Source organism: Myotis davidii, unplaced genomic scaffold, assembly GCF_000327345.1.
Source record: "Myotis davidii unplaced genomic scaffold, ASM32734v1 scaffold1219, whole genome shotgun sequence".
NCBI lineage: Eukaryota > Metazoa > Chordata > Mammalia > Chiroptera > Vespertilionidae > Myotis > Myotis davidii.
This window is the reverse complement of record NW_006290442.1, coordinates 713,473-733,204: the sequence shown is the minus strand read 5'-3', so window position 1 is coordinate 733,204 and position 19,732 is coordinate 713,473. Positions and strand designations below refer to the sequence as shown.

General features: G+C 48.1%; 1 protein-coding gene and 1 pseudogene across 1 annotated transcript in view; one reads left to right on the top strand and one right to left on the bottom strand.

Annotated features, from left to right (window-relative positions):
• The window catches only part of TSPAN9 (tetraspanin 9), a 199,557-nt gene that overhangs the window by 42,121 nt on the left and 137,704 nt on the right, over positions 1 to 19,732 (top strand). The gene's annotated exons all lie outside the window — the stretch shown is intronic.
• On the bottom strand, positions 7,647 to 9,042 carry LOC107183047 (annotated as a pseudogene).

Here is a 19,732-nt window from a genome sequence, read left to right as displayed (position 1 = left end):
TTACTGAACCTCCCTGGGTCTTCGTTTCTTCTAGAATGAAGAGTGAACACCTCGGGTCGTTGTGAGACGTTACAGGAAACAGTGCCTGAGAAGGTTTGGTGAAAGGGTTAGGCTCTCTGTCCTCACTGTCAGGTGCAGGGTTAGTGCTTTCCTTCCTTTGCCAGTGTCAGCTCAGCGTCAACCTTGGCCTTCCTCTTCAACCTGTCTTTGTGAGGCTGGAGCAGAGCTAAGGTAGTGGCAATGCTAAAAATAGCAGCCTCACCATCAGCACAAGGGTGTTCAATGCATTTTTACTGTATGAATGGGTGGTGGGTTGAGGCTTCCCCTTCTCAAGATGAGAGTATAGTGGGAACAGTTACACAATTAGCTGCTATTGGTCATTGACACATTAGTATGAATTAGTGTCATAGATAATTTTACCTGAAAGGGATCTAAGAAATGATCCTTTGTTCTACAAAAGGGGAAGTTGTAAGGCTCCAGGAAGGAAGAAACTTGCCGAGTGTTATGTGGCCAGTTAGTGGCCAGTCGAGGCTGGGGCCCAGGTCTCCTGATTTTTATTGTGCCCCGTGCTTTCTGCTAGCTTCTGCCTCACATAGCTTGTCTCTCACCCACAGTCCAGGTGTGCTGGGCTGACTGATGGTCATTGAGACATGCTGGTGGCCTTCTGGCTTGTTGCCTGCTCTTATTTGTCATGGCCACTAGGTGGCAGCAGGAAACATAAATTTCTCTCCCATGTTGATTTTATTCAGGTCAAGACCTTTGTTTGCTCTAGGGTGAATCAGCCATCATTTCTTGGGTGGCACAGGGATTCTCAAATTCCACACATCACTGGCTCCAGGATGGGTCTGTGGAAAGGCTGGGATGAAGCCAAGGCAGCCTAACATCCACTGTCTCACAACATTCGTGAAAAGTGGCTGTCTCAGCTCAAACAGTCCCGAGGAGGTGCCTTTTCCAGAGCCCTCTATGTGCCCAGACTCTTTTCGCAGAGCTCCCGCTATTGGGAAAGTCTTATCCTTTGTCCCAGGCTGGGTTTTAGTGCCTTAAATGGACCAAAAGCTGAGACCCAGTGTCACTGAGGACAGTCCAGTTGCTCCCTGCGGAGTCCCTAGCTTGGCAGCCTGTGCACATACTGACGGTGCAGTGTTGGTGGTGGAAGGACAACGGCATGAGGCCAAGGACCTGCATAGTGATGCCTAATAGCAGACATCTACAAATACTCACTCAAGCCAGGGAGAGTGTTCATTCTCTCCCAACGTTAACTCTTTGACTCCTTACGCACAGCTGGTGGTGTGTGGGGACTCGGATCCAGGCAGGCTGCTCCAGAGCCTGGTTCCAACAGAACCCCCCACCCCTGAGCGCCATCATCCTTAGGCCCTTTGCTTATCACTCGACATGGTTCCTCCTATCTCCCACGGTTTCACGTGGTCTTCCCAATGGCCCTGTGTCAGGTACTGGGGTATTCTCTTTACAGATGAGGAAGTTGAGGCTCAGAGATGGTAAGGATGTGTCCAACACTTCAAAGACAGGATGCTAACTCAGTCATTATTTTTGTTTTTGCCCACACACTGTGGCCTCTATTTGTAGTGAAGCTGGTGTGCATATTTGGGGGTTAGTGGGAGTGGGAGAAGCACTCACCCCATCTCAAGGTCAGGGTGACTGTCAGGAAACCTATCCTGTTATTTTATAGTCACATCTAACACCTCTGTAAGGGGACAGTGTTTGCAGGTGCCCCGGTGGGAAGCCTAGGCCCCTAGCCTGTAAGTGAACAGGGAGGGGGGTGGAGAGCAGATGAGATCGGGAGGTGGCCACTTGGCCACCACCTCCTCCCTCCGAGCACCCCAGCATCGGGTCCTGAGTGGGAGGTAGGGTGGAGGGGAGGCTGGCCTGGGACAAACCCCAGCTCACACTTGGCACTGTGGAGCTGCCAGTTGGTCTCAGCTGCCAGAACCTTCCACGGGCTGTCATGCCAGGAAGGCTTGGGCCAAGTGTTTGTGGGGGTTTTTGTTCTGGGAACCAACTTTCTGTTGACCTTTTGAGTTACAGGTGCTTCTCTGGGCCCCGCTGAAGCAAGGGGGCTTTTGCTGAGACCCCCTTTAAAGGTGAGCCCTTCCTGGTGCAGCACCTTTTCAACTCCGGGCAGCAGTGGGGATGGCTCCGTGCTTCTCCTTGTCTTCTTTCCTCTCCAAGATGGGTCTCCTCGAGGTCCTGGTCCTCCACCCCCATTCGCACCCTCTCTGGGTGTGGGGCCCATTATAGCCATCAGCTTCGGCAGAACTACAGCTGGTGACTGACAGGAGTGGATGGGAAGATGGGTGCTGGCCATGCCTATCTTTCCCTGGACGATCTGTTTCTGGTCACCCCAGGCCCCCCACCTCTCCTCAATGGAGGACCCATGTGTCTGCCTCTGAAGCCCAGTTTCTGTCCCAACTCCCTGCTCTCGCAGATCTCTACCTCCTGCATCCCACGGCACCCCTGGCTTCGAATCCAGTGCGTTCTGCCAGTACACGCAGCCCCTTGGGCACCTGACATCCACACCGCCTGTATTTGGGCCCCAGTGGAGCGTTGCCCCCTAGGTTGCCAATTCAAGGGCTTCCACTTTCCAGCCAGACGCCCACAGGACTGTGTCTCAGGCTCTAACATCCTGCTTGGCTTGTTCTCTTCCCCCCACCCGCAGCTCCAGCTGTAGCCTCCCTGTTGTGCTCCTGGCAGTAGGCTTTCTGGGGATAGGGGGGCTCCTTTCCCCTTGGCCTCTTCTCTCTATATTACGTCAGCTTTCAGCCCAATACCCCTGGGGTCTAGTAAGGGAGGGCGTTTTATTAATTTTTTTCCAGGGAAAATAATTTCACCTCTTGTCAGTGGATTTCTGCATTCAGTTCTTTAGGGGCTTGACTTCTTCCAGGCATTCTATCCCAGCCTCCTTGCTGCTCAAGGGACGGGGCAGCTTTGTTTCCTTAAACCAGGGCCCTTGCTGGCCCTGGGGCTGGAGGACGGCAGTGTGGGGAGTGGGAGAACTCAGAGCTGACTCAGGGGTCTGGGGCTGGGCTTCTCTTTGCTGCTGTGTGACCTCAGGTTTGGCCCTTTCCCTCTCTGGACCTTGGCTTCCCCCTCACTTGCCTAGGATTACATTTGTTATTTGCAGTGGTGAGAGGGCTCTGACAGTCTTATTCGTGTGGTTTTTCCCATTCTGCCCCACCTGTGGGCTGGCAGGAGTGCCTGGAGGCTGGGAAGCTGGCACACCTGTTACGGACGGAGATGCTCATCAGTGCTGAGGAAGACCAGATTTCTGCCTGGGGTGGGGGTTGTGAAGTGCAGGGCCAAGCCAAGAAGGAAAACTAGCTTTGTCTCCCTGCTGGTTCTCATTTGCTGCCGCCTGGAGTCATGACTGTTAGAGGAAGGAGCTATTCCAGGGGCGAGTCGGTCAAGGGCAGAGGCTGGTGTCCTGCTCGTGTGGACCTCTCCTCTCGCTCACCGTTTCCCAGTGTCTTCTGTGGCTTTCCTCCATCCGCCTCCTTTCCTGCTTTACTTTCCTCTCTGCCTCTCACCATGCCTCCTCAGGCTGCTGACCCCCAGCCCTGCTCACGCCTCCCCTGCCTCTGGGAAGGTGGGAGCCCAGGGCCGCAGGCTGGGGGTGTCCTGGGGAAGGAACTTTTGGGCCTCCCCTCCCCCTTCCCTGCCCAAATGCCTTAGGCCCCAGCCCCCTCCCCAGGGCCCACATCTGGCCAGAGTGCTCAGTTTTCCTGGCTGTAAATTGCCTTCTGCTACCCCTTGGCATCTTCTCAGGTTTCGGCTTCATGAGCGTTTATTTCTCTTGGGGGATTCAGAGAGGGATGGCGGCCCAGTCCTTCCTTAGTCTGTCTGAGGCCGTAGAGAGAAATCCCTGGACATGTTGTCAGTGACCCTTCTGTCCAAGTCTTGGGTGAGCTGTGGTTTTTAGCAGGTGGCTGAGCAGGAACCAGTTTTAATTAGATTTCCCCCTCTTCTGTTCACACTTTCCCTCTTCTTACTCATCAGAGGCCAGCCTGCCCCATGTGTCCCCTTACTATGCTGTGGGAGAGGCTTTCTCCCCCCAGCCTAACATTTGTGGGACAACTTGGAGACAGTGGGACTCTCTTCAACCTGCTCTGCTTCACTCCCTCCTTGACACACCCCTTGACAGAGTTTGCGACCTCTGGGATCCATGGCACAAAACCTTCTTTAGGGCTTTCCTCTAGTCCATTGGGGGCTTAGATTACTGCCCCCCCCCCCCGCCCATTCCCCAGAAGTATGGGAACAGTCGATTCCAGCTGGTCCCAAGGGATTTGCTCTGTACCTATTTAGCTCTTGGTTATCCACATACCTGGGAAAGCCTTTGTTTTGACCATGAAAGGGTATCTCCGGGCAACCCACTGAGACAGTCTGAGAAGGAAAATCCTCAGGTGAGTGCTGCTTAAGGTGCGTCCTATAGACCAGGGCTGCTGGTTGTGAGGTAAGTGCAGAAAATAGCAAGTAAGCATTTAGAAATGACTCTAATGATGGACATGGCCATAATACTTTGGTGTTTCCTAGGGGAATCTTGAGGGAAGTCCTTTGAATCTGGTGGTTGGAACCAAGGAAACTCTTAGGGATTTTCGTTGAAGCTGAAGGACTTTAAAAGGGTAAAGCCAGTTTGGTTGTTGTTAAAATCTCCAGGAGATTTGCACATATTGTGAAATGTGTCATGGTCCACGATGGACTAGAAATAAAATGCCTGGCATTTGCCACTGACTAGTTAAGCAGTACTGCCCGTGGCACCTAAACCTACTATAGAGTGAGTCCCTAAAAAGAAACTGAGGCTTTCTTAGGAGAAGCTGATTTGGAATGGGAAGTTGAGGAGAATTTGGGAGTTTGATGATGAAGGGTTGAGGAAAGTGCAGGGTTTCTTGGGGGAATTTGAACGAGGAAGGTTAGTAGTTGGGCATGGGAAGGGAAAAGGGAGTTGGAGTTTGTGTTGGGGAGATGTTGGATATTTGGGGGTTCGATGTATACTCCTTTGAGGTTCCATGGGTGCTGATGATTCCAAGGAATATTGGGTTCTTGGGAAAGAACAGAGGGAAGGATGGGTTCAGTAGTGTAGACCAATGGAAATTGGGAGGTTTATAGAAGGCCAAAAAGAAATTGGGGTTTTATTTAGGATATCAGAAGGAAATTTGGACATGTATTGGGTAAGGACCAAGGGAATTTAGGATTTATTAGAGAAGGCCAAAGGGAAGTATTGGGGTTTAGTGGGAAAGGGCCATGGAAGTATTGGGGTTCACAGTAGAGGCCAAAAGAGAGGGATTCTGTGCAGGAGGCCATGAGATTCCTGATGAGAACCAAGGGGCTTTGGGTCCTTGCCAAAGGGGAAGTTTGGGTTTTCTGTTACACAAGGTGACCTAAGTTTCCAGTCTGTATCAGCTCTCAAATATCCTGTGTCATGAGAAAGTTTTTAAGAAATCTTTCAACCTACCCCCCTGAAAACTTGCTCCTTGATGCCAAAACCTTCTTTCTCCCAGCATCCCCAGATCTCTTAACCCAAGATCTCTGTGCTTATGCTGTGGGAGCATATGTGGTGTCTTAACTTAGAGCCTGAAACCTCAGCTCTTTCCACTCTGACTCAAATGGCTTTTCCAGTGCACTCTCTCGGTCCCCCATCATGGTGGTGACGGATGTCCTGCTGCCTCCGGAGCATGCTGTGGGTTCTGGTGTCTGCAGCTTTCCCTCTCCCCTTACCCATCTCTGCTCCTTGAAGCCCCTCACACCCAGAGTGGCCTCTCTGTCCTCTGGTGCCTGTGGCGCTTCCTCTGGTTCTCTCATTTGGCCTCAGTTTGCATTATGGGTGGTGACAGCTGTCATATTTTGACCTGACTTTAGTGTGCACGTGTTTGTCCAACCACACCAGATACAGGGCCTGGTAGCTCTGACCTTGTGTCTTAATTGCTTGGGAAACATAAAGCCCTTGATAGAAAGGTTTTTGTCTGAGTTGGAACTCCCATCTTTAGCACCCCGCCTCCTCCTTTTCCAGCCTGGCCCAGCCTTGCTCTGTGGACCTTTCAGGGACAGCCCCACATCAGAACAAGTCACCTCCTCTGAGTGGGCAGCTTCCTCTAGCTTGGACATAAGGACCCCACTCCACTTTGCTCAGCAGTGGACTTCTGAAAAGTCAGCCTCTTGGGAAAACTCATAGCTTCTCTTCTTGGGACCAGTAGGTGTCCTGATATTTTCCACCATTTCCGATGTGCACTTCCTACATCTGGCCCTTCCCATGTGGCCAACAGGCGAACTGCAAGATTAGGTGCCCTAGTATGCCAAGTGCTTACCATGGATCTGTGCTCATAGGAATCCTGTGTGATAGGTTTTGTGTGATGAGGAACTTGCCCAACATTACACACATTTTAGAGGCTGAGAGTGGATAGCTTCTGGGTGGTCGCTGCTAGGTCTGGACGCTCTGCTGGGAGCCTGCTGCTTGCCACTCCCCTGCCCTGGCCTTTATTTTGGAGCACCTATGGGGCACCACCAACACCACCCTCTCTTCCTGGCAGCTGAGTTTCCCCTTCCTCTGACTTTCTTGGGAACCGGATTTGGTCCAGGTTGGTCTCCTCACTGTGGACTGGCCCCTTCCCTGCTTCTGCCTTCTTCCCTTCCCTGAGAAGTGCTGAGACAGTTCCCAGGCTGGTCCTAGCTGTAGGAGAAGGGCTGTGGGATGAAAGGCGATATGTAAATGTAAGGCGATGATTATTTATTTGACAGGGACAGCTGCCTGTGGTAAAGAATGCAATCTCGTAATCCTTTTGTGAAAATTGGATCCGAGGCTCAGCATGCTGCCTGAAACAGCAAAAGGGCATTCCCCCCTTCCCTGCCCTCTCATCCCACCATGCTCTCTTACACACTTCTTGCCATTCTTCCATTCTTGCACTCAGTGTGCCCTGTAGCATGTACATGTGTGGTGTACACATGGCACACACCGTCTTTCTTTGCTTTTTTCACTTCTCACATAACCATAGTACAACTGTCAAAACCAAGCAATTAACATTGGTGTAACGTTATTAACCCAATTGTAGACTTTATTTGGATATTTCCACTAATGTCCTTTTTGTATGCCAATATCCTACATTGCATTTATCATGTCTCTTTAGGCTCCTCCAATCTGTGACAGTTCCTTAGTTTTTCCTTGTCTTTCATGATGTTGGCAGCATTAAAGAGTACCAATCAGTCACTTTGCAGAATGTCCCTCACTTTTGGTTTGGCCAATGTTTTCTCATGTTCCGAGTGAGGTTATGCATTTTTGGCAAGAATATCTTAGATGCAATGCTGCGTCCTTCTCAGTACCCCTTCTCTAATATGTCTTTTTTTTTTTTTTGGCAGAATGCTATGGTTTTTTTTTTAATAAAAAATATATTTTATTGATTTTTTACAGAGAGGAAGGGAGAGGGATAGAGAGTCAGAAACATTGATGAGAGAGAAACACCAATCAGCTGCCTCCTGCACAACCCCCACTGGGGATGTGCCCGCAACCAAGGTATATGCCCCTGACCGGAATCGAACCTGGGACCCTTGAGTCCACAGGCTGATGCTCTATCCACTGAGCCAAACCAGTTAGGGCTGGAATGCTATGGTTTTATTAACACAAATACAATGTGTGCACAAGCTGTCTATTCATTTTCTTCACTGTGCAGCCTGGCATTGAGACTGGTGACTCTGATGGCCAGCTGGGCTGCTCTTTCCACAATGGTTTTGCGGGTCTTTGAGGAGATGTTGTGCGTGATCTCAGCACAGTGAGATTTGTTGCACGTCAGCAGCACGTTGAGCTCCTTGATGTGTGGACCAGGAACTTCTGAAAGCCACTAGACAGCATGTGCTTTGTTTTCTTATTGCCTCTCTAACCAATGCTGGGCATCAAGACCTGGCCCTTGAATCTTCTGCACATCATACTGTCACTGCCTCTGGGTTTCTGCCAGTTACACTTAATTTTGACATATTGGTCTGACTGTTACTAAGGTGAACCTGTGCCCTTTTGACATGGTTTCATCCTTCTTTGAGCACTTCCTTACTTTTTGGCATTACAAGATACTCTAGACTTATGCTGCATTTTTTCTGTCATAGACCTGGAATCCATCACTTCGCTAAGGAGCCGTGGGTCCATTGTTGGAGAATGGTGTTTAGAAACTAAGATCTAGGCCAGGGGTGGGCAAGCTTTTTGACTCGAGGGCCACAATGGGTTCTTAAACTGGACCGGAGGGCCGAAACAAAAGCATGGATGGAGTGTTTGTGTGAACTAATGTAAATTCAAAGTAAACATCATTACATAAAAGGGTACGGTCTTTTATTTCAATAGTTTTATTCATTTCAAACGGCCCGGATCCGGCCGGTGGGCCGTAGTTTGCCCACAGCTGATCTAGGCACTGGGGGTGTTTATTGCTAAGGGAGTGTCATTGCTTCAGTGTCCTTGTAGAGAATACACCTGGGAAATCTATGTATGCCAACACATGAGCACATATATACCTTTATTTATTTCTGTTCACCTGTATTTATTTACCTGTATTACATGTAAATATATTTTTATTGGTTTCAGAGAGGAAAGGAGAGGGAGATATAGAAACATCAGTGATGAGAGAGAATCATTGACTGGCTGCCTCTTGCATGCCCCCTGCTGGGGATTGTGTCTGCAACCCGGGCACGTGCCCTTGACCGGAATTGAACCCAGGATTCTTCATTCCACAGGCCAACACTCTATCCACTGAGCCAAACTGGCCAGGACTACCTGCATTTATACTTAAAAAATCATGAGTTTGTGCTGATTTTCATTTGCTTTTCATTTGGCAGTTTGTGGGTTAGAAGGAACCTGGGAAATCAAATCCAAATTCTCCCCTCACAGAGAACAGAGTCATTGAGAGGGCTCTCATTCTGGCTGAGTTTACCTGGCCAATCAGAGGTGGATTGGGGTCTAGAACTTAAGACTTTTGATGTACTGGTCTGACTGATACCAGGTGAACTTTTTTATCTTCTTTTTGATGATCTCAGGCTTCATAGGGGTCTGAGGGTGGCCATGGTGCTGATTAGGAGATGGCATTACCACCTCAGGGTAATGTCTTCCCACGGTGGTTGGCATCTCTGACTCTAAGGGCATCTTTTGGCAATAGGTGGACATACTGGGTTGAATAGTGTTTTCCCTCACTCCCAAAGTCACATCTGCCCAGAACCTGTGAATCTCCTTACTTGGAGATAGGGTTTTTGCAGATATATCAAATTAAAGTGAGATCATATTGCATTAGGGCGTGCCCTAACCTGATGACTGATGTCCGTATAAGAGGGAAATCTGGACACAGAAACACATTAAGAAGAACACCCATGTGATGATGGAGACAGAGATTGGAGTGGTGCTGCTATAAACCAAGGAACATGAGGATTGCTAGCACCTACCAGAAGTGAGGAAGAGGCAAGGAAGGGTTCTCCCCTAGAGCCTTCGGTGGGACCATGGCCCTGCTAATGCCTTGCTAATGCCTTGATTTCAGACTTTAGCCTCCAGAATGTGAGACAATAAATTTCTGTTGTTTTAAGCCACCCATTTTGTGGTACTTTGTTACAACAGCCCCAGGAAAGTAATGCAGTAGAGTTTCTAATGGGTGTTGCTTTCCATCCTTTGCACAGATGTGGACAGCTCCTTCCAGGCTCCTCTGTAGTTGATTCTTCTCTCTCACTCTTGGGTGGCCCTAGGCTGGAGCTATACCCAGGGAGGTAAAAGCAGAGGTTTCAGTAGCATGTTAGCCATAGTCAGGGCTCCACTTCAGTGAAGTTTGTGTTTTGGCCTAATTAGGATCCAAAGGGCTTGGATTTGAACAATATCTAGTGATGATACTTGTCTCTTTTTCCTGTTCCCCCAAACCTTTAGATTACAAGGATAATCGATGGTCAAATTGTGTTTCTTAGCATTTAATTGACTTGTCTTCCTTTGCTTCCTTGTGAAGCTCAAGGTTATTTCCTAGAAAATTCTTGTTTTCCTGCATCACGTTCATCCTGCAGGCACTTTACTGACCCTACCCCCAGGTGGCACAGTGCACATCCAGCGGCCGTGAGCATCCTTGGTGGATGGCCTGTGCATTCACACTTGGACAGTGAGGTCCTCCAGTAGGGAACATGCTTACCCCATGCTCAGTAGCCACAATTAGCATTCGCCTTTAGACTCTTGAGATCACATCCATCTTTCAGCACCAGCTCAAGGGTCTCTCCTGTCATGTCCTTCTTACCTGTGCCAGTCTGCAGTGCCTTTGCCCTGTGTTATTCATTTGGCAGTGCTCTCATTTGTGAAACTAACCTTTGTATGTGAGTTTGTTTTGACTCACCAACTTGATTGAGAGTGTTTAGAGGGCAGAGCCCTACTGTACCTAGAATGTGCCCAACTGGGGTTTATTATGGATTTTTTTTTTGTATCTGAGGGAAGAAATACTTGCATCTCAGTACATCTTGCTGAGTTTGGGCTGAAGATTCCCAACTACTTATGGGGAAACTGAGTCCTATAAAAAAAGAAGCATTCCCATCACCCTTGCATCTTAACAGCACATACACAGCAAGGTAAGGAAGGGTAGGGACCAGGTGTCTGTAGCTTCCATTGGTCTCTCTGCCAAGATCATCCTGTCCTCTCCTTCCTCATTTTTCTGTCCAGATGGCTGGGAAGGCATGGCTGGCATCAGCCAAGGTAATGTATGACCACATGGGGCTCAGGACAGAGAGGTCTAGGACCGTTAGGGGTGTCAGGCTGGGAAATCGGAAATTAAAGGCCTGGCACCATAGCCAGCAAAACCTCCCCCAGTACAATGTTCTGAATCACCTGGGGTGGGTTTCATCAACATGGGCACAGGGGAAGGAAGGGCTCTTGGCAGGCTGGAGAGACAGATGGGCTGCAGGCACTGGGCCTGGCTCTGTGACTGAGCAACAAGGCATTTGGGGCTTGGCACTGAGCTTCTATTATCAAGCTTCTGCTGGCATTGTTATGCAGAACTTTCTCCACTTTGAAGTTGCAGCCTGGCAAGCTGGTTCCTCTCTTAGGTCTCAGTCTCCTCATCTGTGAAATGAGCAGACTGCATCAGATGACTTTGAGGTCTCCAGGTCTGCCGTGGCCTAGATTCATAACCTGTGGTCACCCGGAGAGTGGTGATGGGGTTGTGGATGATAGAAGAGGAGAAGACAGGGCCCAGGATGTTGGACCATTGGAGAAGGACGGTTTTCCCAGACGTCTCAGAGCCCTCGAGAAGCTGAGCTGGCCCAGAAGGCAGGAACGTGTCTTGGAAATAATGGTCTCTTAAAAAGCAGAGAGAAGACTTTTCTTTCGTCATAGTCCCTTGACAATTTGCCATTCCATCCACCTATCCATCTTTCCAACAGGTATTTATAGAGCACCTGCTTTGCTAGTGCTAGGGACATAGCTGTGAATAAGATGAGGTCATCCTTTCATGGAGCCTAAGGCCTAATTGAGGAACACAGGTAATAGACAACTAATTGCAGAAATAATTAATTACACTTGGAATAATTTCAAACACCTTGTGCACTTCTTCCTGATTTTGCTTTTCTGTTCCCACCACTGTCTTCCTCCTTCTTCCTTATTCTGCTCCCCTGCTTTGACTCTGGCCTTTCTTCACCTCTCTAATGCCAAGACCTTCCTCAGATTCTGGGTTTTCTCAGGCCAGAAACTCAAAAAGCCCTGGGTATTGAACATGTCTTGTGTGTTTGCAGAATTCCCTGAGGTAGGGGTGTGGCACTGCCTGTCCTTTCTGCATCCATTGCCCATGGACCTGTGGCCTCTGAGAGGGTAATAGATTGTAAGCTTTGGAGTCAGACTTCTCTGGGTTTGTGTTCAGACTGTAACCCTTACCAGCTTGCAGTAGTCACTTACCTTCTCTGAGCCTTAGTTTTCTCGTCTGGAAAATGGATTATACTTACCTTGCAGCATTTTTTTTTTTAAATCAAATGGGAAAATGTAAGTAAAATACCTTGGTGGTGCCTTGAATATAGTCAGTGCTTGATTAAAACCAGCTTTCTCACATCCCTCTGGGTTTGCAGCCTGATATTTTTGAGTCTGGGATGGAGGCAGAGCAGCCTGGCCTTCTGTAGGTTATACTTCAGCTGAGGTGGGCAGCAGGAGGGTAGCAGTGCTCCCTTCTCTGGGACAAGATCCAGGAGTCCACCAGGGGCAAGATAGAATGACAAGTATCCTATGAATCCCAAAAATGAAGCATGGTGTGACAGCTGCTGGCTGCATCTTGCCGAGTGTTGGGTCTAGGAAGACCCTCACTGAGGTGCTTAGCCTGAGCTGGTGGGCCTGCTGGAGCCACCTTCCTGGTGGTGTCTCACCTGAAGCAATGGGAAATGACCACTCCTCCTCCAGGATGGCCCTCCCCTCTCTCCTTGTCCCCTTTCAGATTCAGTCTGAGCCACCTGTGGCCTATTCTGCCGCTGAAGAGTACATCTAGACCAGCGTCGCCAACCTTTTGGACCTCACGGATCACCAGTAGTCCAAGGACCATCGGTTGGCAACCGCTGTTCTAGACCAGTGCTGCGATGATGGAGTGTTCTAGTTTACACTGTCCAATACAGTAGCACTAGTTACATGTAGCTATTGAGTATTTAAAATATGGCTAGTCCACCTGAGGAACTGAATTTTAAATTTTATTCCTTTTTAACTAATTAAAATTAAAATTTAAGTGGCCACCTGTTGCTAGTGGCTGCCATATTGGACAGTACTGTTCTACACCACTGGTTTTCACTTGCAGTGTTGCCACATACTGCTGGGTCACCTTTGGTGTGAGGTGTGTTATGAGTAATTTGCTCTTGGTAAGAAATCACTGAACTGTGTGACTGGTTTGCATGTATGTTGGGGACATGGTTTGTTAGAAAAAGGGCTGGCCCCTGGGAGTCTGGTCTGGACAAGTTTGGAAATTGAGTGTAGGGTCTGGATAGGAGAATATAAAGGGAGAAGCCTTTTTTCTTTTTAAAAAAATATATTTTATTGATTTTTTTACAGAGAGGAAGGGAGAGGGATAGAGAGTTAGAAACATTGATGAGAGAGAAACATCGATCAGCTGCCTCTTGCACACCTCCTACTGGGGATGTGCCCGCAGCCAAGGCACATGCCCTTGACTGGAATCGAACCTGGGACCCTTCAGTCCGCAGGCCGATACTCTATCCACTGAGCCAAACCGGTTAGGGCTAGGGAGAAGTCTTAAGGGCCTTATTTACCTGGGAGACACTTCAGAACCAGTGTCTGCATTTTTTCTATGAAAATGTATATTTACTGAGTAAAAGGCATATCTTACTACAAGGTGTATCAATTTTGTATCTCTGTGTTTACACACTGGAAAATTAAATGAAAGGTTGTCTGGCTCTGTTGCTAGGACTCTGAACCCCGATTAGATATATAACTCTCCAATGGATTAGTTTCTCACATCCTAAGGTTCCATTATGGAGTTGCAAAGAAAATGACAGCACTTGGCAAATCCCAGGCCTAATCATAGCATAGTGAAGTGACTTTTGGAAGGTATATTACCAAGCAATTAGGACCCATTTAATAAATTACCCCTTAGGGAACATTTTGAACCCTAGTGGTCTGAAGAGGTTAATGCACCTCTCACAACTGTGCTACTCACCTCAGGGAATGTATTTTGAGCAGCCGTTCCCTTTAGAGCAGTGGTCAGCAAACTGTGGCTTGCGAGCCACATGTGGCTCTTTGGCCCCTTGAGTGTGGCTCTTCCACAAAATACTGACTTCTGCGCGCCCACACATGGTATTTTGTGGAAGAGCCGCACTCAAGGGGCCAAAGAGCTGCATGCGGCTCGTGAACCGCAGTTTGCCAACTACTGCCTTAGAGGAAAGGAGTAAAGGGGATCCGTTTCATGAGTAGATTTTATAGGAGCTGGGGGAGATGTGAGAGACCATCTAGCTTACGATGCTCATTTTACAGATGAAGAAACTGATACCCCCAAACATCAGCACCTATCATGGAACAAGAGCTGGTTCCACCCCTTCTAATCTAGGAACTACCCTGTAAAGCATATGTTACCATCCTCATTCTGTAGTCAAAGTAACCAGAAATCAAAGCCATGAAGCTTTTTAGTGGAATCAAGATTGATCCCAAGTCTGTGAAGAGTTACAGATTGCCTGGCTTGGCTCAGTGGTTGGGCATCAAGCTATGAACCCAGGAGGTTCGATTGTTGGTCAGGGCACATGCTCGATCCCCAGGAGGGGGCATGCAGGAAGCAGCTGATCAATGATTTTTCTCTCATCATTGATGTTTCTTTCTCTCTATCTTTCTCCCTTCCTCTCTTTAAAATCAATAAAAACATTTTTTTTTTTAAAAGAGTCACAAGCTTAATTTGTGACAAAACCCATGTCCACTGACCATCAGGACAATACTCTTCACTGCAGATCATGGCATTGCCTCCACCATGTCGGGCTGGGGGTCAGAACTCCTTCCTCCAGCCCCCATGGCCTGTGGGAGGCCAGTGGTGGTGGTGGTGGGGAGGTGTAGGGGTGTGTGTGTGTGTGGAATGTTTCACAGAGCATGGCTGCAGCAGTGTGGGGCTGCCTTCTCCAGGGCATGCAGCCACAGAGCCTGCAAACCACACCACTGAATGACCTTGCTATTTGTGGAATCTAGGCACTTCCCCGCTGATGACCAGGAGGGTTAGGGAGCAAGGTCAGAGGGGAGCTGAAGGCCCACATTCCAGTCCTGAAAGAGAAGTACACAGAGGAGACCTGTCTCTCTCCTTCCTCTCCAGCTCTGGCTGGGACTCTGCCCAGGGTGGGGGAAGGGCCCTCCCTCTGTCCAGCTGTTGTCCACCTCCCTCCCCTCACAGCTGCAGCTGTTCAGCTCCATCAGTCTCATCCAAGACTGAGTGGAAGGAGGGGGGTGAGGGAAGAGAGGGCCTCTTGGGCGTGTTGGCCAGGTGACTTTGGTTTCTGCCTCTAAGAGGTGTGTCCCATTGCTGAGGGAGAGAGCTCAGGGTGTCTGTCCCAGCTTTTGGGTAAGGTGGGGTGTGGGTAGCTCAGCGTTTAGAATCTCAGCATTAGTTCCTCCAGAAGGACTACTCTTTTATTGAAAATAATAGGAATATTTAAATTTTTTCTTCATATTCTCTTGGGACTGAAACTCTTCTAACTCTTTTCCTTTGCTTGGCACTTCTTAGCTTTGCTGTAATTTTCATGAATGAATAAATACATGGCCTTTCCCAATCTCTAGGACAGGGGGATGGGTACAGGTGTGAGAGGAAGGGGATGGGGTCTCTGTTCCTTCTAGCCAGATGATTTGACATTGTTGAGACTTTGTGTTTGGGGTTTAGACTTGAGGTATATGAGCTGTCAAAGAACAACTGTGTCTTGCCCTCCATGTCTGGGCAGGAGGCATAGAGACATCAGTCCTGGCATCAGCATTGCCTGCGGCCAGACTTGTGCCTGGCCTTGTTCTCTCTCAGAAATCTAGGTAAGGCCCCAAAGGCTCTAATACCTACCTTCTTCAGGAGCTAAAGGGAGAGGTATAAAAAGGAATTAGTACTCTTTCTTGGACAGACCTCGGTTTGCCAACCTATAGAATGGGGAGAAGCATTGCTACCCTGTTTCAATCTAATAGGCAATAGCATCACAGCATAAAAATTGATTTGAGCCCTTTGGAAAAGAGGCCATAGGAGAGAGTCACTTGTTGTTATTTCTTAGCTTCATCCATTCCCAGCGTATAACTGAACGGGTATAAGCCAAGTAATATACATTAGTGATCCTAGACTGGCTTTGTATTAGAGACATCTGGGAAGCTTTTTAATAATTCAGACTCCTGGGCCCCCAGCCCAGATCTGTAGTCTGAAATTCTGGGAGTGGGGCAGGAACCTGTATAGTGAAAAGATTTCCAGATTATTTTAAATGCAAAGTTAGGTTTGGGGAGGTCCAAATCTACTTTTGAGGAGAAATCTGGTGAGCAAATACTCATAAATGCTTCCTTCGGAGGCATGCCTTGACTTTGAGGTGTTTGTTCATGCATCCATTCATGGATTCATTCATTTAGCTAGCAGACATGAGTGAGTGTCTGGTGGACACAGCTCCAGGTAGAGGGCTGCAGGCAGCATTTGGTGGAGTGTCCTACCCTCAGGGAGGGCATAGTCTGAAGGGGAGACAGATAAGAACACCAACGCAGAGGGCAGTGGTGCCTAGAGAGACTAAGGAACTTGACTAAGGCTACCCAGTGAGCTGTTTAGTTGTTATTGAGAGAGGAGCCTGGGCTGAAAAGGGTTTACTTTCGGAAAAACTGCGTCAAGAACCCCCAAATGAGCTTGGTATATCTGGACTCTGGAGGTGCACACAGTCGTGGTGTCAGTCTTGATTTCAGTCACATGATAGGGTGACTCACAGATTTGCAGATTTCTTATCTGCAATATTAGGATAATATACCCACTTTGCTGCAGGTTGTTAGGATTAGAGATATCATATGCTTGGTCCATGCTAACTGCTTAATTAATGCTAGTTTTTCTTCTTTGCCATTTAATTTGATCTCATAAATGAGGACAGCATGTTTTTTTGGTCTCAATTTTCTGAGCTCTCCTTCTAGCTGGGGGTTGCCTTAAGCTAATTCCCACTTTAGAGTTGATTTCAAGGTGCCAAGTTCCAGGCACTGCAGGAGAACATTCATTACCCCTTCCTCACCCGGGGCCCGGCCTGGCCTTGGGGAGTCCAGCCCCCTCTTGTTCCTTTTAACTCAATACTCCCTGCACAGCCCCATTCAAATCGCTGGAGCACTCTGAATGCCTTATTTCTCAGTCAGGCTTCTTCATCCAAGCCTTTGTCCTTCCGCTCACTCCACATTAAACTCTTGTCAACATTTTTTCCCAATGAAGTTCTTCCTCCCCCGGCACAGTCCCCATTCTCCAGCTGGCTTCCCTAGCCAGGGACACAATTGGATTGCAATTGCGAGCACTTCCTGGAGATCAGGTCCCTGGAGAGCTATAACAGTCCAGGAGTGTTTCTGGCCACCTATTCCTGTGGTTAGTGGAGGCTGTGCGTCCAGCACACACTCATACCGCAGAGCTGGGGAGCGGACATGCGTACTGAAGCTTTCAGGGAGGCCCGCCTTTGTATTGCATTACCTATGTCACTAGTTTCTGGCTGCCAGTTTGAATTTCTTAAACGGATTTGCTGATTACAGGCTCTGGAGGGGTCTCCCCCCATACCCTCACTGTACATAATTGGGCATGGAGCTCTTGTGGGGTGGATTTGGGTAATGGCTAGGCTGCATTCCTTCCATTCTTTTCTCACAGGAAAAAGTGCCTGGAAATAACCCTCTGGTAGGGATTGCTGACAGGAGGAGGGGCCAGCTTTAGCCATTGGCCTTCACATTTGGTCTCTCTTGGCCCTCTCCAGCCCTTCCCTACCATTTCCCCTCTAGGCAGATGCTACCAGCTGGGCAGGCTTGGGGGTTGCAAATGCCCTTCAATGGGTTTAAGGACCTGACCAGCTGGGCCACTGGCTTTCCATCCTTCTTGTTTGGATTGTGGCCCCTTTCCTGGGGACTTCCTCCATAACCACAAATGCTAAGCAGAATAGGGCAGCAATAAAGGAAATTTCTTTTCCTTCCTTCCTTCCTTCTTTCCTTCCTTCCAAGCCAGTTTTTGGAATTGAAAAGTAAAAGACCAACAATCGAGTATAAGTGAATTTCCCTGCAAATGGGATTCCCTGCTGGATTTGGGTGTGATTCAAAGTAAGGAATCTCTCCCCGGGGAGTCTGTTCCCATTGGAAAGTGGATGTAAGAAAGTTTTTCTTTCTGTTTTCCAAGGCACTAGCTCTCTCACCATTTAAAAAAAGGCAGCTGCCACCTAATGCCCCTCACCACTTGGCCATAAGGAGGCCACTGCAGGGTCAGGTCTTCTGGTTGTCCACATGGCCTACTCAGCTCCTCCCTTGCCTGCCCCGGCTCCGCCACAGCATTTGGCCCGATGCCATGGTGGCCCCCTCCTTTTAGAAGGTGCTTCAGTGGTCATCCTGCTCTTCAACACTCCTGCCTCCCTTGGCGGGCCAGCAGCCTTTTCCCTGGACCTGGCGCCTAACTCTCCACAAGGGACACAATGAGATGTGAATTGAAAAGACAGGGCTGTGCCCTGGCCAGTGTGGCTCAGTTGGTTGGAGTATAGTCCAATATACTAAAAGGTTGTGGGTTTGATCACGGTTGGGGGGCACGTATTGGAAGGGAACCAGTCGATAAATGTTTCTCTCTCTCTCCCTTCCCATCTCTAAAATTAGTAGGCATATCTTCAGTTGATTAAAAAATAAATAAAGAAAGAAAAGATAGGGCTGGTGTGGCAATCTCCAGCCTGGAGACCCCCAGAGCCTTCTCACACGCGTCAGAAGATAGGGACTCTGAGACCATCGCACACTGGCACACCTGCGTGATAGAGCAGTGAAGGGCCACACACATGAAGGGTGGGGGGAGGGGTATGAAGTATCTGCTCAGTGAGGAGTGCTGAATTTCCCTTTGTAGTGTGTGCATGTTGGGGGAGAGGGGTAGTGTGGGCGGGGCCTTCTTGGAAGCTCCCCCAACTCTACATGCTGATTTGTGACAAAACCTTTATTTCTTACCTATCCCCTATGGGACTCCAAGAAGGCCCTGAGCAAAAGAGACCTTTCCCCCTTACCCTTCATCAGTATCTGGTTTGGAATTGTGCTAGCTTATTTTAGAGTCAGGAGTGGGCTGGGCGGGCACTTAAAAAAAATACTTTTAGTATAAATAGTGTTGTACAATAAGAGTACAAATCAATAGAATAGGGAAAAAAAGGACGCCTCACAAACCTGCCAGCATGACAAATCAATTTTCTATTTTCTATGATGCCTTCAGTCTGTATTTACTTACAAACATGATTTCCACATGCTTATTGTCATAATGTAGATAGAATTTTGCATTCTATTTGCTTTATTTAATGTTCTACCACAGCTACATAATAATTATAATTAGACTTTTAAATGTCTACACAGTAATTCTTTGTTTTTTTATTAGTTAAATCTTTATTGTTCATATTATTACATTTGTTCCTCTTTTTCCCCCCATAACTCCCCTCCACACAGCTCCCACTCCACCCTCCTCCCTCACTCCCACTCACTGTCCTCATCCATAGGTGCACTATTTTTGTCCAGTCTCTTCCCGCATCCCCCTCACCCCTTTCCCCCCCAAGAATAGTCAGTCCACTCCCTTTCTATGCCCCTGATTCTATTATAATCACCAGTTCATCCTTTTCATCAGATTATTCACTTGATTTTCAGATTCTCTTGTTGATAGATGTGTATTTGTTGTTCATAATTTGTATCTTTACCATCTTCTTCTTCTTCCTCTTCTTAGAGGATTCCTTTCAGCATTTCATATAATACTGGTTTGGTGGTGATGAACTCCTTTAGCTTTTTCTTATCTGTGAAGCTCTTTATCTGACCTTCTATTCTGAATGATAGCTTTGCTGGATACAGTAATCTTGGTTGTAGGCTCTTGCTATTTATCACTTTGAATATTTCTTGCCACTCCCTTCTGGCCTGCATAGTTTCTGTTGAGAAATCAGCGGACAATCGTATGGGTGTTCCCTTGTAGGTAACTAACTGTTTTTCTCTTGCTGCTTTTAAGATTCTCTCTTTGTCTTTTGCTCTTGGCATTTTAATTATGATGTATCTTGGTGTGGTCCTCTTTGGATTCCTTTTGTTTGGGGTTCCCTGTGCATCCTGGACTTGTAA